Below are 27,850 nucleotides of genomic sequence, written 5' to 3' on the forward strand. Positions count from 1 at the left end.
GACTGCAAGGAGATCCAATCAATCCATCCTAAGAGATCAATCCTGGGTGTTCATTGGAAGGTCTGATGTTGAAGCTGAAACTGCAATACTTTGGGCACCTCATGCGAAGGGTTGACTCATTGGAAAAGACCCTGATGCTGGGTAGGATTGGGGGCGGGAGGAGAAGGGGACGACAGAGGATGAGATGGTTGGATGGCATCACCGACTCGATGGACATGGGTTTGGGTAAACTCCGGGAGTTGGTGATGGACAGAGAGGCCTGGCGTGCTGCAGTTCATGGGGTCGCAGAGAGTCGGACACGACTGAGCGACTGAACTGAACTGAACTGTTGAACATTACATTTCTAGTCTTATTTATCTTATTATATAAATGAGAAATTTGTACCTTTTGACTCCCTTCATCCAATTTCCCACTCCCTTACTCCCCATCTCCAATAAAAAAATCTTCTCCTACAAATGTGTTTGAAGTATAACTGACCTACAGCATTGTTACCTCCTGTTACACAACATGATTCAATGTTTCTGTACATTTCAAAATGATTACCACCAAGCCTACTTACGATCTGTCATGAAAGGTATTACGTAACTATTGACTGTGTTCCCCACACTATACATTTCATGCCTGTGACTCACTTAGTTTAAAGCTGGGAGTTTGCACCTCTCTGTCTCACTCACTATTTCTCTCATCCTCTCACCCTTTTCCTCCCCTCTGGCAACCACCTGCTTTTTCTGCTATGACTCGGTTGCAGTCTTGTTATGTTTGGTCATTTCTTTTTTTTTTTTTTAAGATTCCACATATAAGTGAAATCATATGCTATTTGTCTTTCTCTGACTTATTCATTATCAGTATAATACCCTCTAGGTCCATCCATGTTGCTGCAAATGTCAAGATTTCATTCTTTTTCATGGCTGAGTAATATTCTATTGTGTGTATATATACTACATCTTCTTCATCCATTACTGATGGGCATTTAGGGGGCTTCCATATCTTTTGACTACTGTAAACAGTGCTGTTATGAACACAGACAGGGGTGCGTGAATCTTTGAAAGTTAGTGTTTCCATTTCCTTCAGAGGAAGGAGTGGAACTGCTGGACTATATGATAGTTCTGTCTTGAATTTTTTGAGGAATCTCCATACTGTCTTCCATAGTGGCTGCACCCAACTACGTTCCCACCAACAGTGTAAGGCGGTTCCCACTTCACATCCTCACCAACACTTGTTCTTTGTTGTCTATTTGATAAGAGCCATTCCAGCAGGTATGAGGAGATACTTCTGGTAGTTTTGATTTGCACTTCCATGATGATTTAGTGATAATGAGCATCTTTTCATCTATTGGCCATCTGTATGTCATCTTTGGGAAAATGTCTATTCAGTTCCTCTACCCATTTTTTATTTGGGTTGTTTGACATTGAGTTGTAGGAGTTCTTCATATATTTGTATATTAACTGCTTATCAGATATACCTTTTGCAAACATCTTCTCCCATTCAGTAGGTGGTCTGATGGTTTCCTTCACTGTGCAAAAGCTTTTTAGTTTGAGTAGTGTCATTTGCTTATGACTGCTTTTGCTTCCCTTGCCTGAGGAGACATACACAAAAAATATTGCTAATAGAAATGTTAAAGAACATACTGCCTATGTTTTCTTCTAGAGGTTTTATGGTTTCAGGTCTTCAATCCATTCTGAGTTTTTATATTTATTGTGTGTGTGTGTGCGCGCGCGCTTGAAAATGTTATGAGAAAGTAATCCAGTTTGATTCTTTTGCATGCAGCTGTCCAGTTTTGCCCAACATCACTTACTGAAGAGGCTGTCTTTTCCTCGTTGCATATCCTTGCCTCCTTTGTTGTTGTAGATTAACTGACCATAAAAAGTGTGGTTTGCTTCTGGGCTTTGTTTTGTCTCACTGATCTGTTTTTGTGCCAGTATCATTACGTTTCTGATTACTGCAGTTCTGTAATGTAGTTTGAAATCAAGCAGCATGATACCTCCTGATTTTTTCTAATTTCTCGAGACCGTTCTAATTGGGGTCTTTTGTTTCCATAAAAATGTTAGATTTGTTCTAGTTCTTTGGAAAATGCCATTGGTATTTTGATAGGGATTGCAAAGACTCCCTTGCGTAGTATGGTCACTTGAATAATTTTAATTCTTTCAATCCATGAAAAACACTGTATATCTTTCCGTTAACATTGTCTTCAATTTCTTTCAACCGTATCTTACTGTTTTCGGAGTACAAATCTTTCACCTCCTTAGTTAAGATTTATTCAAGGTATTTTATTCTCTTTGATTCAACTATAAATGGAATTGTTTTAATTTTTCTTTCTGATAGTTTGCTATAAAAGTGTACAGAAAAGGAGATTTTTGCACATTACTTTTGTATCCTGCAACTTTACTGAATTTATTGACGAGTTAGCTCTTGGTGGTTTATTTTCTATTTTTTCTAAATGTGTCACATGCACGTATATATACACAGATAGCTTGTATGTGTATGTAAAATATATATATACCACTAAGTGTTTGTAAATCTTAAGTAGGTAGGGCATTTTTATTTTCTTTTGCTGATAAATATTTATAATTTAGGCATATTATTTTTGTTCTACACATTTTAAACTCAACTACTTAATAGTTAAATGGCAGCCCTACAAAACCTAAGAAACCTTGCTTTAATGTATGTATGAGAAAAAATTTTCTCCATAGGAATGCTAAAACACCCCCACTCCCTGCCCCGCCCCAGTTCATGGATCAAATTGTATCCTCGGCCACACTGGGAGTTCTCCCTTTGCATGGGATGGCAGCCCCAGGTCAGACTCTCAGCAAAGGCTCTCCAGATACAAGGCTAAGGGGATGCAGCAGGGGCCTGGAAACCTCAGGAGGGCACAGAGCAGACGACCCAGGCCGGGGGACTGATGGTGTGCTTAGGCACAGAGCACAGACTGGAAGGGGGCCATAAAGCCAGAAAGGCAGTCCACGGTGGGGAAGGCTCAGGCTGTGCCACCTCGGCCTCTCGCTAGAGCGCAGCCCTGAGCAAGCCCCTTCCGTTCCCCTGCACACCCGCTCGTCTGTGCAGCGGGGCAGCAGGCTGCAGGGGTCAACCGGGACCACAGTCCAGTGCCCAACCGTCAGCCCCAGTTACTGTCCTCACTCCTCCCACGACTAGCACGCCCAGCGCCGCGCTGCCTGCACAGCAGCTGCTGCTGCTGCTGCTGCTAAGTCGCTTCAGTCGTGTTCGACTCTGTGCGACCCCATAGACGGCAGCCCACCAAGCTCCGCCATCCCTGGGATTCTCCAGGCAAGAATACTGGAGTGGGTTGCCATTTCCTTCTCCAGTGCATGAAAGGGAAAAGTGAAAGTGAAGTCGCTCAGTCGTGTCCGACTCTCAGCGACCCCATGGACTGTAGCCTACCAGGCTCCTCCGTCCATGGGATTTTCCAGGCAAGAGTACTGGAGTGGGGTGCCGTTGTCTTCTCCGTGCACAGCAGCAGTGACTCCTTAAACACTACAACCACTTCCCCCCCGCAGACAGCCTTTCTAGCCTTGCCCGGGGCCCAAGCCCTATGAAGACCAAGGGCCAGGACTCAAGAAGGAGGCCTGAGGCAGGTGTGTGTGGGTTTACTGGGGAAGAGAGAACCCACCCGGTCTGTGTCAGCAGAACAGAGAAGGGCGCCACGCGTTGCTCTGCACAGGCTGCCAGGGTGACCCCGGAAGGTGTGTTTCCATGTCGTTAACCTCCCTAAGAACCTTTCAGAGGCTCTCCACCGCCTTCAGAGTGAAGTCACAACTCTTCCTTAACGGACTGACCATCCCCACCACCTCCACGGCCTCCTCTCCTGACCCTCCTACACCGAGCACACTTGGCTCCAGCCACACGAGATCCCCACGTTTAACAAACACATCCACCTCCCAAGCCTTCGCACATACGGCTCCCCTGCCTGGAGAGCAGTCACCTCCTCCAGAAGCGAACTGCTACTCAGCCTTCAAACTCAGCTCAAGAGCAAGCGCAGAGCCTTACCCAACCTTCAGGCTGAGCACCTCATCCCGTTCCCCCTGGCGGGTGCACCACCCACCTCGGCTACACCGCACTGGCCCACCGCCAGACAGGGACTCGGGTGCGACCCTGCCTCTGTCGGTTTTCAGATACTTTCCTGCGGTGACTTAAACATAAGAAAATAAGAAAAACATATTTAGCACAATTGGGAAATGCTTGTGAACCAACTGAGTGCGCCACCAACTGGTCAAGAAAGAGAAAGAATCAAACATTTATCCTGCCTTTCCTATATAAACTGTTAACACTAGGCAACCAAGTAAATTCAGTTCAGTTCAGTCACACAGTCGTGTCCGACTCTTTGCGACCCCATGAACTGCAGCACGCCAGGCCTCTCTGTCCATCACCAACTCCCGGAGTTTACCCAAACCCATGTCCATCGAGTCGGTGATGCCATCCAACCATCTCATCCTCTGTCGTCCCCTTCTCCTCCCGCCCCCAATCCTACCCAGCATTAGGGTCTTTTCCAATGAGTCAACCCTTCGCATGAGGTGCCCAAAGTATTGCAGTTTCAGCTTCAACATCAGTCCTTCCAATGAACACCCAGGATTGATCTCTTTTAGGATGGATTGATTGGATCTCCTTGCAGTCCAAGGGACTCTCAAGAGTCTTCTCCAACACCACAGTTCAAAAGCATCAATTCTGCGGCACTCAGCTTTCTTCACCGTCCAACTCTCACATCCATACATGATCACTGGAAAAACCATAGCCTTGACTAGATGGACTTTTGTTGGCAAAGTAATGTCTCTGCTTTTAAACATGCTATCTAGGTTGGCCATAACCTTCCTTCCAAGTAGTAAGCGTCTTTTAATTTCATGGCTGCAGTCACCATCAGCAGTGATTCTGGAGCCCAAAAAAATAAAGTCTGACACTGTTTCCACTGTTTCCCCATCTATTTCCCATGGAGTGATGGGACCAGATGCCATGATCTTAGTTTTCTGAACACTGAGCCGTAAGCCAACTTTTTCACTCTCTTCCTTCACCTTCATCAAGAGGCTCTTTAGTTCTTCTTCACTTTCTGCCATAAGGGTGGTGTCATCCGCATATCTGAGGTTATTGATATTTCTCCCGGCAATCTTGATTCCAGCTTGTGTTTCTTCTAGCCCAGCGTTTCTCATGATGTACTCTGCATAACCAAGTAAGAGGTGTGGCTAATAAAATGAAGGCATAACAGAATCAGAGCTTCACCACCTGACAACCTAGTGCATAAATCAGACCCGGACACTGGGCATCAATAGCCGTCAGCGTCACAGACAGACAAGCAGACCGCATGTGCCTCCAGGTGAAAAGACCGCACCAGGAGCAGCAGCCACGGGAAACAGTTTATTGACTGAATCTGATCAAGCCTCTAAGCTCCAGCTACTGACAGCTGACCCCTGGGCCACAAAGGTCAGAGCTGGGCAGGTCCACGTGCACACGGGTTTTTTCCAGTGAACAGGGCCTGCCCGAGTACACAATCTATAGCAGGACAAGTCTGTGGAGGCAGGACCACAGACACAGAGGGCTCACTTTAAAGTTACACAGAATTACAACTGTGCAGAGGGTAGGTGCCCTGACCCCAACACTGCTCGGGGGTAAACTTGAACTTAGAAATACAGAGACTAGAAAGACATGTTAAACCTACAGTCAGCAAAATACAGACAAGTAGGATACTCCACGGGGCAAATAACTTGTTTCTTCAACAAACACATTGCAAGGAAAAAAGCAGGCAGCAGTCTATAGAGTAAAAAAGAATTAATCATAATGTGAGGGCCTGTTCAGCTCCTGATTCAAACAAACTGGTTTGTTTTTTGTTGTTTTTTTTTTTAACTGAAAGCTGCTTAGTCGTGTCCAACTCTTTGAGACCCCATGGACTATACAAACCACGGAATTCTCTAGGCCAGAATAACTCAAGTGGGTAGCCGTTCCCTTCTCCAGGGGATCTTCCCAACCCAGAGATTGAACCCAGGTCTCCCACATTGCAGGCAGATTCTCTAACAAATTCAATAAAGACTTTTAAAATAGTCCACATCAAAAAAAAAATTTTTTTTTAAAAAGAAAAAGGTGGAAAGAGAAAAGGAGTGACTACTGAATATCAAGACAAGTGGAGGGAAGGAAGAGGATCGCAGATGGAGGTGGCAGCAACTTGAAAGGGATTCAGTTCAGTTCAGTTCAGTCACTCAGTCGTGTCCGACTGTTTGCGACCCCATGAACTGCAGCACGCCAGGTCTCCCTGTCCATCACCAACTCCCAGAGTTTACCCAAACTCCATCGAGTCGGTGATGCCATCCAGCCATCTCATCCTCTGTCGTCCCCTTCTCCTCCTGCCCCCAATCTTACCCAGCATCAGGGTCTTTTCCAATGAGTCAACTCTTCGCATGAGGTGGCCAAAGGATTGGAGTTTCAGTTTCAACAGGATTATTTTGGCAGAAAGAAGATCTTTGTGGAAGACAAGACATCAAGAGAAGGAAGATTCAGGACACAGCCACGTGGGGGTTAAATGGAGCTGTGTTTGCACCAGACTTTCAGCCGAGTGTTAAAAGCACACACCCTGAAGTGAGCACTGCTAGAGTTCAAATCCTAACTCCGTGCATGACTCTGCCTGTGCCTTAGTTTCCTTGGATGTTAAAAAAAACAAAACAAACACGATAATAATAGTCTTTAGAGGACTTTTTAAAGAATGAAGTGAATGAATACAATTATAATATAGAGTTCTCCTAAAATAGTGCTTCATGGCAGTTCTCAACAAATGCTAACTGTTCCCCTCTGCATCACCACCCTCCCCTTATGGACCCCCAAGAGGTAAAGAGACGTGCTTAACTACTTTAGAACCATCTTCCAGGGTGAGTACTTACTGCACAGGCTGGCTGACTATTCACCAAACACACTTCCCTGTCCTCCTGGGGAAGCAGCTTCAGCTACATTTTCCCAACCTCCCTGCCCTATGTCTGAGCTCCTGACAATGACATGTGGGCCAACATGCTGGAGACCTCTTCACTATTCCCAGGCCCTACGTCCAAACCGCCCACACAATTCTGCACGTCTCCCTCCCCCATCTGCCAGGTGGACATCAATGCCCAGGGCAATCTTGGAAATCCTGTGCAGAAGACATCAGAGACGAGATTAACTCAAGTCCCAGGAGAATAAACTATTATTTTCTTAAGCCCCTGATATTCCAGGGTTTATCTGTTACAGCAACTGACATAACTTCAACTAACATAATACTTTTTATGGACCCATCACAACAATTATCACTCCTCATTTTACGGACGGGAAAACTGGAGTATGGAGAGAACCCTGGTCGCACAACTAATTATTAAGTGGCACATCCAGGATTTGAACCAGCACTGGATTAACACAGAGCTCAGGCTCTTAAGCATCTTCTAAGATCATGAGAACAGTAAGTGCAACCAGGATTTCTAACCTACAACAAACACAATTAATACAGAATTTTGTTATGTATTCCTTTACAAAACAAATCACTTTAATCTCTCAGAAGGATAACTACAGAACAGTGTTACCTTAAAGCAAAAAGACAGAAATCAGCTCCCAAAAGTTTAAGGGGTTTTACAACAGACAAGGGACATTAGAAAAAGATATTTTTAAAAGAGCATGTACATTAAAAAGACCACATTTCCTTACCCTGCAAACAGCCATATACAGTACAAATTTACAATCTTAATCCAACCTTTCCTATTAGATTTTACCCAAGCCATTCCTGTTGACTGACAATTCTACAACATGATTTAATGAGAGTAATTTTAAAAAACAGGATTCAGTAAATGGGAATTTATTTCCATTTTTATCACTGAATTGCACCTATATTAATAGTCAACAGGTACTTATAAAACGATGTACAAGATATATTGTTAAGCTAAAGAAGCAAGTTTACGGCATAATTCCATTTGTTTTCAACAAGTATATACCTGTGTCTTTTTTTTTTCTCCCCCTACACACACCCATTTCTTACCCACAAATGAAAAACATCTGGAAAAAAACACAAGGAAGTTTCCAGTGATTGTCTCTGGGGAGTAGACCTGAGCTTGTGATTTATACCTCTTCTTAAGAGTTTGAATTTATGAGCAACATGTGAACTTTCAGAATACAAAATACTAAAGACATATCTATGATTTACAGTAAAGTGACCAAACTCCCCAAATCCCACACTATCATTATACAGAGTGAAGCATTTAGGTTGGAGAGAAAAAAAAAAAAAATGTTGCCCTTTATAAGGAATATATCATTTGACCAATCTCACTTTTATATGTTTGCTTGCACATCTCAGTAAACCTCTTTTAATACATTTAAACACACACAAAGATACACACAAATAGGCATATATTTTAATCAAGGGATTTTGATAACAGTTAACCAAGCACATTCCTTTTTGTGAAATGTAGTTTCAATATGAAGAATACCACAGACTACATCAGGAAAAACAATACAGGATCAGAATTTTAAAGGTTTCATTTTGGGTTCAAACTTCATAATGTTTTCAGGGACTATTTTAGCTTTACGCTTTCTTCAAAAGTTTAAGACCCTTCAAAAGAAAGGAGAAATTCAAACATCATTTCTCAAGGACCTCCCTGTGTCTCAAACACTATTCTAGATTCATTAACACAAGATCGTATCACATTCATCAGAAACAGCATTTGTCAAGAGCCCAGAGGTAGTTATTACTGCAATTAAAGAGTATTAAGATAAATGTTCCTTAACCAAGAATTTCATACAACTATATGACAGCAAAACAAGAAACAAATTTTTATTACACATATTAATACAACTGGGGGGGAGAGACTAGAATAAAGATAATTCAAAACAACAAGCATTTAAAATACTATTTAGCTTCAAAATGCTTTTTCAACCCATCTGCTTAAGTATGAGAAATGTTCTGATATTCTGAAAAGAAAATGTCTGAAAATAAAGCTATACTAAGAAAAAAAGATGATCCAGCAAAAGGCATAAATGACAATATGGTCCTGACCCTGCTTCCAGTTCTAAGAAGTGGGCGCTGAGCTGATGCACAACCTTTAGCTGAGCTACCCTACGTGAGACCCTCTACTTGTGGAACCTTCTTTGAGACAGAGGAGTTTAGGCTTCCTATGTGGAATTGCAAAAGGCAATTAATTAGTTTGGACCTCATAAAACTGCCAGTATGTGACCATCTTAATCCTTTTTAAAAAGGATAATTTCAGATGGCTCAACCTAAACCCAGCTTCCTTGATGCCAGTAACTGTAAGAGGAAAGAAGGAAAATTTCACATGCTTCCTTTCTACTTCCATTCTGCTCCCCCACTGCTCCAAAAACATGCTTAATCAAGGAATGGCAGCTTTAAAACTTTAAAGTTAGAATTACAAGTCCTGCTTTATGACAAATGGGACCATCTGCTTGGTTATTAAAAATTGGGTGCCATCACTCAAAACTAAGTTTCATTAGAAAGAATTAACAAGCTCTGATGTGAGTTTTAGTCAGAAAAAGAGGTAAACTCATAGGAAATAAAGTTGTGAGACCAAGACTAAGCCAAATTAAAACAGGGAGGGCTACTACATGTATTTATTAAATAAGTCTAATAAAGAGGTTCACATTTTAAAATGAGTGATTTCTACTTTTGTTATTAGGTTTCAGTTAGAATTTACCAAGACTAGTAAATTTCTTTCCACTATCACCTGAAGAGTTGCATCTTCAGTTGCATCTACCAACCTACACTAGTCAAGTTGTTTTTATTTACTACTATATTTGGGATAAAAAGTTTGTTTTTTCACAAACCAGGCAGGTCTTTGGGGGGTCAGAGGGGAACTCAACAGTAAGCATTTTACAACCATCTACTTTAACACATACAATGGCATTTCTCATCATTTTCTCATCAGAAAATATTCAGTTCACTTCAGTTGCTCAGTTGTGTACGACTATTTGCAATCCCATGAACTGCAGCACACCAGGATTCCCTGTCCATCACCTACTCTCAGAGTTTGCTCAAACTCATGTCCATCGAGTCAGTGATGCCATCCAACCATCTCATCCTCTATCATCTCCTTCTCCTCCTGCCTTCAATCTTTCCCAGCATCAGGGTCTTTTTCAATGAGCCAGTTCTTCGCATCAGGGGGCCAAAGTATTAGAGTTTCAGCTTCAACGTCAGTCCTTCTGATGAATATTCAGGACTGATTTCCTTTAGGATGGACTGGTTTGATCTTGCAGTCCAAGGGACTCTCAAGAGTCTTCTCCAACACCACATTCAAAATCATCAATTCTTCGGTGCTCAGCTTTCTCTACAGTTCAACTCTCACATCCATCATAGCTACTGGAAAAACCATAGTTTTGACTAGACAGACCTTTGTTGACAAAGCAATGACTCTGCTTTTTAATATGCTGTCTAGGTTGGTCATAGCTTTTCTTCCAAGGGGCAAGCGTCTTTTAATTTCATGGCTGCCGTCACCATCTGCAGTGATTTTGGAGCCCGAAAAATAAAGTCTCTCACTGTCTCTATTGCTTCCCCATCTATTTGCCATGAAGTGATGGGACCAGATGCCATGATCTTAGTTTTCTGAATGTTAAGTTTTAAGCCAAATTTTTCCCTCCCCTCTTTCATGTTCATCAAGAGGCTCTTTAGTTCTTCTTCACTTTCTGCCATAAGGGTGGTGTCATCTGCATATCTGAGGTTATTGATACTTCTCCCAGCAATCTTGATTCCAACGTGTACTACATCCAGCCCGGCATTTTCGCATGATGTACTCTGCATATAAGTTAAACAAGCAGGGTGACAATATACAGCCTTGACATACTCCTTTCCGGATTTGGAACCAGTCTGTTGTTCCACGTCCGGTTCTAACTCTTGCTTCTTGACCTGCATACAGATTTCTCAGGAGGTAGGGCAGGTGGTCTGGTATTCCCATCTCTTAAAGAATTTCCCACAGTGTGTTGTGATCCACACAGTCAAAGGCTGTGGCATAGTCAATAAAGCAGAAGTAGATGTTTTTCTGGAATTCTCTTGCTTTTTCCTATGATCCAACGGATGTTAGCAATTCGACCTCTGGTTCCTCTGTCTTTTCTAAATCCAGCTTGAACATCTGGAAGTTCACAGTTCACGTAATGTTGAAGCCTGGCTTGGAGAATTTTGAGCATTACTTTACCAGCATGTGAGATGAGTGCAATTGTGTGGTAGTTCGAACATTCTTTGGCATTGCCCTTCTTTGGGATTAGAATGAAAACTGACCTTTTCCAGTCCTGTGGCCACTGCTGAGTTTTCCAAATTGGCTGGCATATTGAATGCAGCACTTTTCACAGCATCATCGTTTAGGATTTGATATAGCTCAACTGGAATCCCATCATGTCCACTAGCTTTGTTCATAGTGATGCTTCCTATGGCCCACTTGAATTTGCACTCCAGGATGTCTGGTTCTAGGTGAATGATCACACAATCACGGTTATCTGGGTCACGAAGATCTTTTTTGTACAGTTCTTCTGTGTATTCTTGCCACCTCTTCTTAATATCTTCTGCTTCTGTTAGGTCCATACCATTTCTGTCCTTTATTGTGCCCATCTTTGCATGAAATGTTCCCTTGTATCTCTAATTTTCTTGAAGAGATCTCTAGTCCTTCCCCTTCTATTGTTTTCTTCTATTTCTTTGCACTGATCACTGAGAAAGGCTTTCTTATCTCTCCTTGCTATTCTTTGGAACTCTGCATTCAAATGGGTATCCCCTTTGCCTTTAGCTTCTCTTCTTTTCTCAGCTATTTGCAAGGCCTTCTCAGACAACCATTTTGCCTTTTTGCATTTCTTTTTCTTTCAGAAAATATTACCATCAATGATCTCTCCTTGATGATAGTGGCATTCTTACACATGAAACAGGCTTCCCTGGTGGCTCAGATGGTAAACAATCTGCCCACAGTGCGGGAGACCCAGGTTCAATCCCTGAATTAGGAAGATCCCCTGGAGAAGGGAATGGCAACCCACTCCAGTATTCTTGCCTAAAATAATCCCATAGACAGAGTAGTCTGACGGGCTACAGTCCATGGGGTCACAAATAGTCAGACAAGAGAGAACAACTAACATTTTCACTTTCACTACACTTAAAAATAACAAATTTGGGGAAATTTGCATTTATCATTCAGATTTAGATTTACAAGATTTCATCTGAATTGGTTTACAATAATAAAAACATATAATCCCAGAGACTTAAGCCCTAAATAGGTTAAAACAATTCTAATGTCCTGCCTTAACAATTCCATTAGTAAAATGCTTTACACAACTTTAGTTGATGCATGAAATTTCACATTAGAAATTCATTTCTAAAACCACCGTATTTGGTTGAACGATGTCCCCAGAATTCATGTCCACCTGGAACCGAGGAACATGATCTTATTTGCAGATGTAATCAAGTAAAGGCCAGGTCACACTGGAGTAAGATGCACCCTAAGTCTGGTAAGGCCAGTGTACGTGTAGGGGAGAGGTTCAGACAGAGACAGAGACATAACAGGAGAAGACCTTGTGATCAAGAAGACAGACTGAGTCTTCAGTCTCAGCCTGAAGACTGCAGTCAAGCAACCCCACAGACTGCCAGCCGCTACCAGAAACCAGACGTGCAACAATCAGTTCCTGTTACTTTAAGCCACCCAGTCGCTCATGCTCTGCTGCACGAGTCTTAGGAAACTTCTAGAGCCACCTTCTCCCCCAAGAACGTGCTAACTTGTGTGCTAGCTGGATTCCTCTCCCCAGCACCAGAAACGGATCTCAGTGCTGTGTGACAGACTCACTAATTCAACTTTGCCTACTTAAGTATCACTGGAAAGAAAAAAAAAAAAAAAAAACTCGTTCCCAATACCAGAATACATCTTTCTCCTGAGACACATGAGGATATTCCAACTCACAATCAAGACATTATAAGATAACTACTTAGTAGAGGAGGAATAAATAAAGATAAAACATTCGCAGTGGCACCACTTTAAGTACCAAATGAGTGCAACACTGAGGTACCCACCCTTCCCTGAGCTGTGGCTCCCAAGTCAACCCTTCACCCCAAAACACCCTCCTGCCTGTGTATCTTCAACCTCTGCCCACCTCCACCACTCCTGCCACTGTCTCCCCCACCATAAATCTAGTCTTATCTATGCCTCAATGTCCATGATTCTTGAGCCCCGCGCCCCCCCTCTTTGACACCATATACTTTACCTTCTTTGGAAAACCCCATCAGTCATTTCACGGCTATTCTTTCTCTTGTCTCCAATTCACCACAGACCCTTCTGTGATTTGGTTAACAAGCCCACTACTGACTGACTGCAGACAGATCCAATCTAAAGCTATCAGACACTCTCCGAGTTGTCTTTCCCTTCCCCACCCAGTGGCCCCCAGAAGCCCTGACCCTGGACAGCGCACACAGTCCCACCGGAAAGCTCACTCTCCTGGCTTCTCTGGCCACTTCACAGCGCTTCCTCCTGACCACCAGTGAAAATGCGAACGCTCCCTGGAATACAGTCCCAGCCACTTATCTTCACTAGACAGGTTCCTCTGCCTCAGCTCGCACCTTCACGGGGAGGCTCCGCTCCAGTCCACACCCACTACCCATGCATCCGAATTCCCGGGGAGCAGCTTCGCCTGAGTGGGATAAAAGTACTTCCAATTCCACAGATCCAAAACTCAGTCATCTCTGGCTTCTACCCAAGTTTGTTCCATCCACCTAGAAATTTCAATCATTTCAGTTTTCTTCCTTTCCTAAGAAAGTCCTATTAATCCCTGTGAAACCTCCTTCCAACCTGCCGGCTGCCTCTGTCATACCCGGAACTGTCTTCTTTCAGGCAGTCATTCCCCTCTTCCCTTGTGGCTCGGCTGGTGAAGAATCCGCCTGCAATGTGGGAGACCTGGGTTCGATCCCTGGGTTGGGAAGATCCCCTGGAGAAGGGAATGGCTACCCACTCCAGTATCCCGGCCTGGAGAATTCCATGGACAGCCCAAGGGATCGCAGAGTCGGACACGACTGAGTGACTCTCACTTCCACTTCCATTCCCCTCTCACCTGCCAACACCCAACCACTTCCCGTCCCCTCCATTTATCCTTCATACCGAGGCCAGTCACTTTGAAAATGCAAATACAATGCCACCCTCCTTCTTCCATCCTCCAAAGGTTGCAAACAGCAAGCCTTGCAGACAGATACAGTTTTTAAAGAAAAAAAGAATAGAGCATAAAAGACCCTTCAGGATGCAGCTGAAGCCACCAGTTCAGCCTCACCCACTGTCCCTCCTCTCCACGCTGTGTTTTCACTGTATTCGACCTGTGCCCACCCTCTTCAAAACCGGCTGCCTTTCCGTGCGCTATCCCCTCTGCCTGAAAGGCTCTTTGGACAGACCGTACAAGCTTCAGTTACCTTCTCGAGTTACCTCTTCCAGAAAGCACTGTATAAGCCTCCGGGGACAAGCAGCTCCTCCTCTCCTGTCCTGTAGACAGGACTCTGAAGTCTGTCCACATCTCCACGTGTCTCTCCACCCTGGCCCCTTCACCCAACTCCAGGGCTTCTGGGCAGGGATCTCATCTTATGATTCTGCATACTTCCCACGACTAACAGAGGGTCCAACATAGTAACAGTGCTCAATAAAAACTGAATGACAAATCAAATTCATAGATTCACACACACACACACACACACACACACACAGTTTTAGCACATTTAAATATGAAACTGGTCAATTTTACATTGAAGAGGCTTTAATATATTGGTATGTACATACACAAACTCATATATACAACACACAGACACACAAAAATACACCATCAGGTCGGATTCCACAAAAATATACCATCAAGTCTGATTCCACATAAGTTCATTTCCCCAACCTAGCACAACCCTACAGCAATTTTTCGTTCCTATGTATACTGCCCACATTGAGCTCAAAGAAACTAATTACTCCTAGTCACTTAAACTCATATGCCCACAGATGTGAACAGGAACTTTCTCTGGAAATATATAAATAAAAGCTATTAGTGATTTTAAGGACAGGGCAGGTATGAGCTGAACTCTGTCCCCCGAATTCACATGTTGAGGCCCCCACCTCCAGATGGCACAGTGTGCCTGTATTGGGAGATACGGCCTTTAACAAGGTGACCAGGTTACAATCAGGTGTCAGAGTGGGCCCTCATCCAGCATGAAGGATGGCCTTTCAGGAGGAGGAGCCAAGGACACAGACCACATGCGGGATGACCCGGTGAGGACGCAGTGAGAGGGTGGCCAGCCACAAGCCCGGGAGAGACGCCTCAGGAGAAACCAAACCTGCGAACACCTTGATCTGAGGCTTCTAAATATAAGTTTCTGCTGTTTAAGCCACCAGTCTGGGGTGTTTTGTTGTGACACTCAAGCTAACAGAGGGGACTTCTGGTTTATAGATTTAAATTCCCACCCATGTACATGGAATTTTTTTAAGCCAACAAGGATTGTGTGAACAGTGGGATTGTGGGCGTTTTTATTTTCTTTTTCACATTGGTCTGTATTTAGCCCCCCTCTCCTAAAAAAGCTTCCCTGGTGGCTCAAACGGCAAAGTGTCTGCCTGCAATGTAGGAGACCTGGGTTCGATCCCTGGGTCAGGAAGATTCCCCTGGAGAAGGAAATGGCAACCCACTTCAGGAATCTTGCCTGGAGAATCCCATGGACAGAGAATCCTGGTAGGCTACAGTCCACGGAATCACAAAGAGTTGGACATGATTGAGCAATTTCACTTTCACTTTTCCAAAAAAAGCAATTACTAAATTAAATGACATAATTGAATATCCTGAACATCAGAATTTACCATACACTGACCACAAAAGCTACAGTTTATTTTACTGTTTATCATCTGAAACATAACAATATACTATGTTAAAATAAGGTTTTTGGTGTTTTTTTTTTTTTTAATTTTACCAGCTCGAAAAGGAACTGGCGGAGGTAGAAACTGGAGGAGACCACTGTTGTTAAACACGCTACTGGAGATTAGAGAACCAACAGTCACAGCAGAGCACAGAGCCTTTGGGCAGAGGCGTTAAATGTCATCACACAAGCTAGGCACCAAACAGCCGACTCCGTGAGCTAAGCATCTTAATACGTTATCATTTAATTTTCATAACCACCCAGGGCAGCTGAGATCGAGTCCCCTGTTTTTCAGATAAGGAAACTCAGGCTCAGAGAACATAATTGGCCAAGATCACACAGTCAGGAAGTGGAAGTTTGGACTCCACTCCACATGCCTGGAAACGGCACACTGCTTGATACTAAGAGCCCCTAAATACTTAACAGATATTTATTAAACATCTGCTGTATGCCTTTTGCTAGATGGAGATCTGACCCAAAAAACAGGCACTATTGCAAGGACTTAGAACTTCCTCTTTGAAACTGTGATGCATGTCTATTTTTCCTATCTCATCAACTAGATTTTAGAGCTCTTCCAAACAGCTATAGTAGAAAGGGAAAAACAAAGAGCTTTGAGTCAAAGTCCTGGAAGAATTCTGGCTTTTTTCTACTTCCATAAATTAACAAGTTGGATTCCTCATCAGTAAAAGGGTTGTGGATTAAGTAACATATACGAAATTGCTTGGAAGAGTGCCTGGCACACAGTGGATACTAAATAAATGTTAAGGAAACATGAATATTCATTTACAACCTTCACAGAGTTAAGCAGACCCAGAACCGAAGTTTTTTATTTCATCAATACTCTGATTTCTCCAATGGCCTCTTTGGGATACAAAGACTGCACTCATCACTCACTCTATCCCACTCATCTACACTACCTATTACTTAGCATTCAAAGCAGAAAAACAAATATTCTGAATATTCTTTATACCACAGTCTTTTACAGTAGCGGCCTCCAAAGCAGAGAGTGCACATGATACTTAAACATCCTTCCTAATCGTGGGCCTGAAAATCCTAGAACTTGAGATTAACAAGGAATGTGAAATTCAGCTCTCCTAAAATTTAGCAACCCGTGTTAATATCGCATGGAAAAAACCAAAGACATACTTTCTGACAAAACCAATAAAGATGTGATAGTTATATACTGTTTATTTTGAAAAGAAAAAATAGAAAGGATATAGATGCTGAGACCATGGATTCAAATTCTTACTAATGGAGGCAGGATTCAAATGTAAGTTTGGACACAACTGCTTTAGAGCCACAATGTATAATCAGTTATGGTTAAATTGAGTGTGGGAACTATGTACACTGTATTTTTATTAACACAGAAAACTTCACAAATAGGCCAAGCAATTTTCCCAGGTCTGTGCCCCCAATCCTTACACTGTTCCTTCTGCCCAGACATCCACTAGCACAAAACTCCCCCTAACCTTCTCAGCAAACAGCCATTCATATAACCACAGAGTCTTTACAGATGTGCACGGTGACAGGTGGTTAGAGATCACTTTACAAATCTAAAACTACGAGGCTGGAAGTCAAAGTATAACACAGTCCTAATACAAGGAAAAAATTACATTGCCTTCTCTTGCTTTAAGATAGAACTTCATTAAAAATGAAACCATCTTAATTATGACTATGTGCACTTCCTAGAAAAACATTCCTTTAGGCAAATTCTGATCAGAATACACTGTGCTTAATACACACTAAATTGATTTTCCTTGTAAATCTAAACTTAAACCTTCCTCCCCCCCAAAAAAATTCTGCATAAAAAAGGACATAAGTAAATGTGTATTTATTTTGAGCCCTAAAATCCTAACTTCCCAACTACTGTAATGGTGTGGTAACTCTATTTGAATTATGGGACATAAAGTAATACATTTTGCTAACAAAGGTCCACACAGTCAAAGCTATGGTGTTTCCAGTAGTCAGGTACAAACGTGGGACTTAGGACCATAAAGAAGGCCAAAGAATTGATGCTTTGGAACTGTGGTGCTGGAGAAGACTCTTGAGAGTCCCTTGGACTGCAAAGAGATCAAACTAGCCAATCCTAAGGGAAAGTTCCTAAAGAAAACCAACCCTGAATACTCAGTGGAAGGACTGATGCTGAAACTCCAATATTCTGGCCACCTGATGCAAAGAGCCAACTCACTCGAAAAAGCCCTGATGCTGGGAAAGATTGAAGGTGGGAGGAGAAGGGGGCCACAGAAGATGAGATGGTTGGATGGCATCACCAACTCAACGGGCGTGAGTTTGAGCAAGCTCCAGGAGATGGTGAAGGACGGAGAAACCTGACGTGCCACAGTCCACGGGGTTGCAAAGAGCTGGACACCCCTGAGGAACTGAACAACAGCACAAAGTAAACCAGTGACTCCTTCAGGAATCTCTCGTTTTTAAGTACAGAACTTGGAAACTATTCTAATATCCTACCAAAAGTATGTTCAAGTGAACACTCTGGAAAAGGAAAACTAAATACGTTTTCACTTGCCTGCACTGAATTCTCTCTCTTGGCTATGCCGTGATAAGTTATCATACAAAAACTGTAAATGTACCTCACCTATCTGTACCCCCCACCCTGTATATCAACACAACTGACCTTGGACAGTCTCAGAGTACCAGATGAACTGTGGAAATGATCCAAACTCATACTCACAATTTCTTTTTTTTAACAGTGAAGTGCCTCATTAGGAGGGGGAAAAAATAGAGCTTTTTGTAACATACCTTCCATAATACCTCACAGCTACTTCACAATGACCCTACTTCCCCAGTTACAACTCGGTTAGTTATTAGTAATCTACCCTTAGTCAAAGGCTATGGAGTTGTTCATGATTTCCCCTTAAGTCTCCTAAATGCAAGGTTCTTAGAATTCCACATTCATGACCTCATTGAACGCTCAGTTTCATTAACTTGTCTAAAGTCACATCACAATGCAAACTGTACAACCCCAGGAAGCAGCAACTGCATGGTTTTCTTACAGGAATGCCATCCCCAACCCAACACTGAAGGAGCTGTGCTATGAAGCGGTCTGGGTCACACCACTAGCAAGCAGTGAGTGGAGCTGAAGCTCAACAACCCTGCTGTGTCTGAAAAGAAAGAACAAACTGCCTCTAGAGCTGAAACTGAAGGATGAACGAGCAGTTGCACAATAAAACAAAAATCTCTTGTTAGATAATCAGCCGGTTATCAGCCCTGCTGATGAAGGAAGAGAGGGAGGGAAGGACAAGTCAGCAGACAGTGACCACTGGGGAGAGAAGCAGGAAGAAAGCGCGAGAAGAAAACCTTACTGGAGGATGTGCCTTGGCTGAAGCTGCACCGCTCTGGGGCCAGGAGGCAGGGAGAACAGACAGATCTAAGGGGCACGGAGGAATCGGGGCAGTTTTGCTTTTCCCCTCCATACCGCGGCTGCCTTTAGGAGACCACAAATGACAGTTTTATAGAGAATGACGAGCCAGCACTCAGGCTAAAATGGCACTTGCGCCTAGAGAGGGGAAAACTGTACATTATGCAGCAGCCCCTACATTCACCTGCCCCCACCTGTAACTTCCAAAGCATTCATTTCAAAATTAGAAAACTGACCTCAGGGTTCAAAGTCTCACCAAAATATATGGCTTGATAAAAAGGAACGAACTTGAATAAGTTCTAGTGAGGTATAGGAACCTAGAGCCTGTTATACAAGGCCTGTTATACAGAGTGAAGGCAGAAAGAAAAACAAATATTGTATATTAATGTGTAACATGGAACTGATAATAGTACTGATGAACCAATTTGCAGGTCAGGAAAGAGACACAGACACACAGGACAGACTTGTGGACACAGTAGGGGAAGGAGAGAGAGGGATGAATCGAGGGAACAGCACTGAAACATACACATTTCCCTCTGTGAAACAGACAGCTGCGGGGAAGCTGCTGTGTAACACCGGGAGCTCAGCCCGGCGGGGCTGTGACAGCCCAGAGGGCTGTGATGGGTGGGGGTGGAGGTTTAGGAGGGCGGGGACATGTGTATACCTGGGGCTGATTTATGCTGATGTGTGGCAGAAACCAACACAACACTGTAAAGCAATTATCCTCCAGTTAAAAACAGAATAGCTAACTCAGTATACATTTAAAGGAGGTAATTGGTGCAATCTATTGCAAACAATTAAAAATATAAATGGAGATAAAAAAAAATATGGCTTAAAAAAATTTAGAATCTATTATTACAAGAATTTATTGTCTTAACATGCAAAGACTATTTACAAGTCATTTTCCAAAAAAATATTTTGAACGATGGCCCAACAGAACCCAACCCAACCCAACAGAAAAGTGGACAGTGACATACCTAAGTCACTACTGTTATCCAGTCAACAGCCACCCCTCCTTCTTCACCAACCTGTTCTTACTGTCAGAAGCCACCTCCTATCTTAAAGTCTCAAAGGAACAGATGCTGGCTATCCTGGCCTCACCTACACCTACAACAAGTACACAAACAAGCACAGCCTACAGGATCCGAGCGGAAGTCCACTGAGGGTGTCCAGGACAGGTTTTTGTCCCAAATAAAACAGACGGAACATGAACAGATACACCCCGTCTTGGCGGCTGTGGTCAGCGGACTACCGGAAACATGAACAGGCCTCTCTCCTACTCGCATCTCACACCCGCCTCCTCAACAAATCCTTTCACTCAACCCTCGATGTAGGTGCAGAATCACTTCTCTTGACTTCTCTTTTTTCAAAATACCTCTCACCTGGCTGCCTGCAGCATTCTCACAACCACCACGCCTGCTTCGGCCTTCACGACCTCCGTCCCAGTCTCAACACGGCAGCCAGCATGACCCTTTCCGAGTGCTCATCAGAGAAGGTCAGGCCTCTGCTCAGAAGACCCCGAGTGTGTCTCATCTCAGGCGGAATAAAGGCCCGCAGCTCTCACCAAGGTCTACAGGCCCCACTCCCCTCTGCCGGCCACGGCTCAGCTCCCTGCCGGGGCGCTTCTTCAGAGCCTCTGAAGGCGCCAGCACACGCCTGTTCCCGGCCTGTGCGCTCAGGAGAGGCCTGCTGCCTGAAACGCTCTCCCCCTTGTACCTCAGCCTGGGCACTCTTACTATCTCCGAGAATTCACTCAAATGTCACCGCCATGAAGCCTTCCCTCATCACTTCATCACAAAAACCCGACTCGGCCGTGCCCACCCCCTTTGGCTGCTTTATTCTTCTCCATAACACTCAACATCTTGTGACATACTGTAGATCTTATCTCCTTGCCTCCTCCCTCACCTCCAAAATGAAAGCTTTTTTTTTAATCTTTTGGCTATGCCACACAGTGTGTGAGATCTTAATACCCTGGGCAGGGATGGAACCTAGGTCCCCTGCATTGGAAGCATGTCCTCCCCCATCTCCTTTTAGTCTAAGTGTAAGCTTCCTGAGGGCAGTAACTGTGGTCAGTTTTGATCACTGCTATGATTTTCCATATACACAAACTACTGGCTGGTGAACTGTAAGTGCTCAATAATTATTTAAGTCAATTAATCCAGCAACTATCAACAACAGGCTGAAGATTTTAAAAAGCAGGAGTGCGGACTTCCCGAGTGGTTCAGTAGGACTCTGCACTTTCACTGCCTGGGGCTCAATGCCTAGTCAGGGACCTAAGACCCCACAAACTATGCGCTGCAGAAGAGGGCAGGAAGAGGACAGTCTCTGCGTCCTTGTTAGTCTCACTGAGCTCCTGAACAACATCTGGACTCATATAACATCTACTTATATGAGGTGAAACCTGACATTTCAGCCATTTTACAGTTTTGTTATTTGAAGCCAAGAGGCACCTGGTACACGGCATAGGTAGATAACTGGCCAAAAAGAAAGAAAGAAATGCTAATAACAAATATGGACTCCCCTGGTGGCTCAGACAGTAAAGAATCTGCCTGCAAAGCGGGAGACCTGGGTTCAATCCCTAGGTAAGGAAGATTCCCCTGGGGAAGAGAATGACTATACACGCCAGCATTCCTTCCTGGAGAATCTCACAGACAGAGGAGCCTGGCGGGCTACAGTTCAAGAGGTTGCACAGAGTCGGACATGATTGAGCGACTAACACAGTGGCAAATACACTCAATTGAACTCAACCATTAAACATGCAAATTAGAATAACCATGAAATAATTCCACCCAGCAAAATATAAATGCATAATACATGGATATCCCAAGCCAACATGACTTGGTAAACACTAGTGGTACTTAGTATTTTTTAATTTTACACATAAACATGTAGTTAAGACTGTGATATCGCATTGCCCGTATTTTCCCCCTGTTCTGAATGTGAGACAGGACTGTTCACGCCTGATCAGTGACGTAAAAACAACAGTTAACTCCGCTGAAGTACTGTCTCTATCCCACCCACGTGCTATCCACTTTTACATGCATTATTATTGCCCACTATAACCCTACAAAATATCTACTATTGCTCTTCCATTTTAAAGTTGATGAAACTGAAATACAAGAAAGATCAACGATCAGCCTCAAATCAAGCAGCTACTAAGCTGTAAGGCTAGAATTTGAACTCAGTCTGACCCCCAGCAAGCAGAGCTTTCTCCCAAACCAAACGTTTTGCTACACATTTACTCCACCCCTGCTTCTCTTTCTGCCATTTACTTTGTATCTGGGTTTTGACCCATACAGACTGAAAAAAAGAATTCAAGTGACAGTGCAAACTTACCAGAAAGAAACACTTTGACAGAAAAAGAAGACAAAAATGAAAAGACAATCAAAGATTGGTAGAAGTCCTTTGTCTCAGTTTTCTCCACTGAAAATATGGAGATTATAACAGTATTTACCTTTAGATTATGGGGGATGAGTCAATAGATTAATACAGCACATGCGACATACTTAGGGTAGGATACATTAAACAATCAACGGTTTTTATTTTCATCATTATCGTAATTATGATGAAGGTCTTCATAAACGTCATCAAAGTTAGAAGAACTGACCAACAACTGTATGACCAGTTGGAAGAAACAAAGGCCAGAGACGCGTTATGACTTCAGGGATACCAGAAAGAAAAAGTTGAGTGCCAATGATTTTCATTCTGGGAACACGCCGCTTAAGTGACTTAGTAAAGGATAATTCTATTAGAACTATCATTCCCATTTTCAGAACTGCATGCTTTGTGCCCCCATCTGACCCCACCCTCACCCACTACCCCCCCACCCCAGCTTGAGTTGCCAGCGAGGATGCAGCAGAAAAGACACTCTGTTGTGGGAGTCGAAATCAATACCTCATTCTTGGAGGGCAATTGGTCAGCAGCTACCAAAATCTGAAACACAAGTTTTCTTTAATAAGAGAACTCTACATCTAGAAATTTACCTTCTAAAATATGCCAACAAGTACTGATAAAACTATACAAAATACAAAGATGCTTGCTACAAAGATAACAATAAAACTGGCAATCAACTAAATGGCAATCAAGAAAGGAATGGTTAAGTAAATTAAGAGTGCTCCAATCCAGTTTTTAAAAACACAGTTTCTCCACTAGACTCTCTAAGCTAAATGACACTACTGTCCACCTAAGCTGCTGAAGCCAAAAATCTAGACTATAGTTTTGCTACTTCTCCCCATATACCTCTCATCAAATCCTTTAGCAGACCTTATCATTGTAGCTTTCAAAACACATATGAAACCTAATCACCTTTCTCCTCTGTCATAAACCTACTCTAAGCCATACCTGCCGAGATTACTTCAATAGCTTTGTTGGTTTAAAGCCCTCCAATGCTTCCACTGCCCTGAGAATTAAATTCCTACTCCTCACCATGGTCCACAGGGCACCAAGTGATCAGGCTCCTGCCTGCCTCTCAGACACTATCTCCTAAGCTCTCCTCAATGTCCAATAACACCAGTCTTTCATTTTGAGAGGCAGGAGGGTCCCCTAAGTTCCACAGGGTCCCCTGAGTATCATAAGCTCACTGTTGTTTGGAAGACTTCAGAAAACTTTCTTAACTGCCTCCACGTTACCCGGGTCTATTTCAGTATCATCACTTCAATGAGACCGTCCTGACAACCTCACCACATGCATTACTGTCTCTCAGAACCATTAGGACACACTCGTGACACCATTACCACAATTTCATGTTTTTCGTGGTACTTCTCACTGTCTGAAATTAATTATAAGGAAAGGAAGTATTCGTCCAATGAGAGAAAGAGCTTGGTCTCCCTTGCCTGCCACTGAATCCTAAGAATCTAGAATACTCCTTGGCATAAGCAAGCATTTCATTCATATTGGCTGGATGAATACCATGCAGTTTTTGAAAAGAATGATATTGATGTACAGATGCTAAAATGGAAAAATGTCCAAGATAAACTGTTAAGTGACAGAAGAAAATCACAGAGCATACACATAAAATGATCCCATCTGTGTGAAAATGAGTGTAAGCACATTATGTAAAAATAGAAAACATGTATGCACAGCAATAGTCAGAAAGGATACAAGATCGAGTTCACAATAATTCTCTCTGAAATATGGGGCTGAAGAGAGGGGAAGAAAGGCTTACACTTTTTAATTAAGTACACTCTCCTAAACTATCTGAATATTCTCAACAGCATATATCATGCATGAATGCATGCTAAGTAGCTTCAGTCATGTCCAAATCTTTGTGACTCAATGGGCTGCAGCCCACCAGGCTCCTCTGTCCATGGGATTCTCCAGGCAAAAATATTGGAGTGGGTTGCCATGTCCTCCTCCAGGGGATCTTCCTGACCCAGGGATAAAACTCACGTCTCCTGCGTATCTTTCATTAACAGGCAGATTCTATACCACGAGCGCCACCTGGGAAGCCCATATATACACACATGTATGTATATGTGTGTGCTGAGGGACTCACTCGAGCCCGACTCTCTACAATCCCATGGACTGTAGTCCGCCAGGTTCCTCTGTCCATGGGATTCTCCAGTCAAGAATACTGGAGTGGTTTGCCATGCCCTCCTTCAGGGTAGCTTTCCGATCAAGGGATCAAACCCATGTCTCTTGTGTCTCCTGTATAGGCAGGTGGGTTCTTTACCACTAGCACCACCTGGGAAGCATATTCCTAACTCCTTTGTGTTATGCATATTCATAACTCCAATTCCTCCATCTGCGGTAAAAGGCCCAATACACAAAGTGGGTACTCTCTTTTCTCAACACCCAGAACACTTATACCCAATTATTCTACAACCTAACTCATTCTGAAAGGCTGGATAAACACACATTTGAGTATTTATTAGCTTTTGGTTTAGTCCAACTTAAAAGCTGAAGAAGAATCTCTGGTTCAGACAGCAGATCAAATATACACATGCTGTCTTCCTTCAGTATGAGCCACGCTGTGTAGGGCCACCCAAGACGGACGGCATATGGTGGAGAGGTCTGACAAAACATGGTCGACTGGAGAAGGGAACAGCAAACCGCTTCAGTATTCTTGCCTAGAGAACCCCATGAACAGTATGAAAATGCAAAAAGATAGGACACTGAAAGATGAACTCCCCAGGTCAGTAGGTGCCCAATATGCTACTGGAGATCAGAGAAGAAACAACTCCAGAAAGAATGAAGAGACAGAGCCAAAGCAAAAACAACACCCAGTCGTGGATGTGACTGGTGATGGAAGTCAAGTCCAATGTTATAAAGAGCAATACTACATAGGAACCTGGAATGTCAGGTCTGTGAATCAAGGCAAATTGGAAGTGGTCAAACAGGAGATGGCAAGAGTGAATGTTGACATTTTAGGACTCAGAGAACTAAAATGGACTGGAATGGGTGAATTTAACTCAGATGACCATTATATCTACTACTGTGGGCAGGAATCCCTTAGAAGAAATGGAGTAGCCATCATGGTCAACAAAAGACTCCAAAATGCAGTACTTGGATGCAATCTCAAAAATGACAGAATGATCTCTGTTCGTTTCCAAGGCAAACCATTCAATATCACGGTAATCCAAGTCTATGCCCCGACCAGTAATACTGAAGGTGAGGCTGCACGGTTCTATGAAGACCTACAAGACCTCCTTGAACTAACACCCAAAAAAGATGTCCTTTTCACTATAGGGGACTGGAATGCAAAAGTAGGACATCAAGAAACACCTGGAATAACAGGCAAATTTGGCCTTGGAGTGTAGAATGAAGCAGGACACAGGCTAATAGAGTTCTGCCAAGAGAACGCACTGGTCATAGCAAACACCCTCTTCCAACAACACAAGAGAAGACTCTACACATAGATATCACAAGATGGTCGACACTGAAATCAGATTGATTATATTCTTTGCAGATGAATATGGAGAAGCTCTATACAGTCAGCAAAAACAAGACCAGGAGCGGACTGTGGCTCAGATCATGAACTCCTTATTGCCAAATTCAGACTTAAATTGAAGCAAGTGGAGAAAACCACTAGACCACTCAGTTATAACCTAGATCAAATCCTTTACGATTATACAGTGGAAGTGAGAAATAAATTTAACGGACTGGATCTGACAGACAGAGTGCCTGAAGAACTACAAACGCATATTGTACAGGAGGCAGTGCTTAAGACCATCTCAATGAAAAAGAATTGCACAAATGCATAATGGTTGTCTGAGGCGGCCTTACAAATAGCTGAGAAAGGAAGAGAAGTGAAAAGAAAAGGAGAAAAGGAAAGATATGCCCATTTGAATGCAGAGATCCAAAGAATAGCAAGGAGAGATAAGAAAGCCTTCTTCAGTGTTCAATGCAAAGAAATAGAGGAAAACAACAGAATGGGAAAGACTAGAGATCTCTTCAAGACAACAGAGATACCAAGGGAACATTTCATGCAAAGATGGGCAGTGAAGGACAGAAATGGTATGGTACTAACAGAAGCAGAAGATATTAACAAGAGGTGGCAAGAATACACAGAAGAACTGTACAAAAAGATCTTCATGACCCAGATAACCATGATGGTGTGATCACTCACCTAGAGCCAGACATCCTGGAATGCGAAGTCAAGTGTGCCTTAGGAAGCATCACTACAAACAAAGCTAGTGGAGGTGATGGAATTCTAGTTGAGCTATTTCAAATCCTAAACGATGATGCTGTTGAAGTGCTGCACTCGATATGCCAGCCAATTTGGAAAACTCAGTAGTGGCCACGGGACTGGAAAAGGTCAGTTTTCATTCCAATCCCAAAGAAGGGCAATGCCAAAGAATGTTCAAACTACCACACAATTGCACTCATCTCACACACTAGCAAAGGAATGCTCAAAATTCTCCAAGCCAGGCTTTAACAGTACGTGAACCATGAACTTCCAGATGTTCAAGCTGATTTAGAAAAGGCAGAGGAACCAGAGATCAAATTGCCAACATCCGCTGGATCATCGAAAAAGCAGGAGAGTTCCAGAAAATCATCTACTTCTGCTTTATTGACTATGCCACAGCCTTTGACTGTGTGGATCACAACAAACTGTGGAAAATTCTTTAAGAGATGGGAATACCAGACCACCTGACCTGCCTCCTGAGAAATCTGTATGCAGGTCAAGAAGCAAGAAGCAACAGTTAGAACTGGACATGGAACAACACACTGGTTCCAAACTGGGAAAGGAGAACGTCAAGGGTGTATATTGTCACCCTGCTTATTTAACTTACATGCAGAGTACATCATGCGAAATGCCAGGCTGGATGAAGCACAAGCTGGAATCAAGATTTCCAGGAGAAATATCAATAACCTCAGATATGCAGATGACACCACCTTTATGGTAGAAAATAAAGAACTAAAGAGCCTCTTGATGAAAGTGAAAGAGGAGAGTGAAAAATTTGGTTTAAAGCTCAACATTAAGAAAACTAAGATCATGGCATCTGGTCCCATCACTTCATGGCAAATAATGGGGGAACAGTGGAAACAGTGACAGATTTTATTTTGGACGGCTCCAAAATCAGTGCAGATGGTGACTGCAGCCATGAAATTAAAAGATGTTTGCTCCTTGGAAGAAAAGTTATGACCAACCTAGATAGCATATTAAAAAGCAGAGACATTACTTTGCCGACAAA

At 43.1% G+C, this 27,850-nt stretch overlaps 1 protein-coding gene and 1 long non-coding RNA gene across 3 annotated transcripts in view; both read right to left on the reverse strand.

The window, feature by feature from the left end:
* The window catches only part of KMT2C (lysine methyltransferase 2C), a 263,902-nt gene that overhangs the window by 204,508 nt on the left and 31,544 nt on the right, over window positions 1–27,850 (reverse strand). The gene's annotated exons all lie outside the window — the stretch shown is intronic.
* Window positions 2,307–3,844, reverse strand: LOC145523378 (uncharacterized). Its single transcript, XR_014066518.1, has 2 exons — window positions 3,436–3,844; window positions 2,307–3,291 (listed from the first exon to the last, which is right to left on the reverse strand). It is a non-coding gene; the product is annotated as an uncharacterized LOC145523378 (long non-coding RNA).

This window comes from Giraffa tippelskirchi, chromosome 10 (genome assembly GCF_054371585.1).
Source record: "Giraffa tippelskirchi isolate mGirTip1 chromosome 10, T2T-mGirTip1v1.2.pri, whole genome shotgun sequence".
Taxonomy (NCBI): Eukaryota; Metazoa; Chordata; class Mammalia; order Artiodactyla; family Giraffidae; genus Giraffa; species Giraffa tippelskirchi.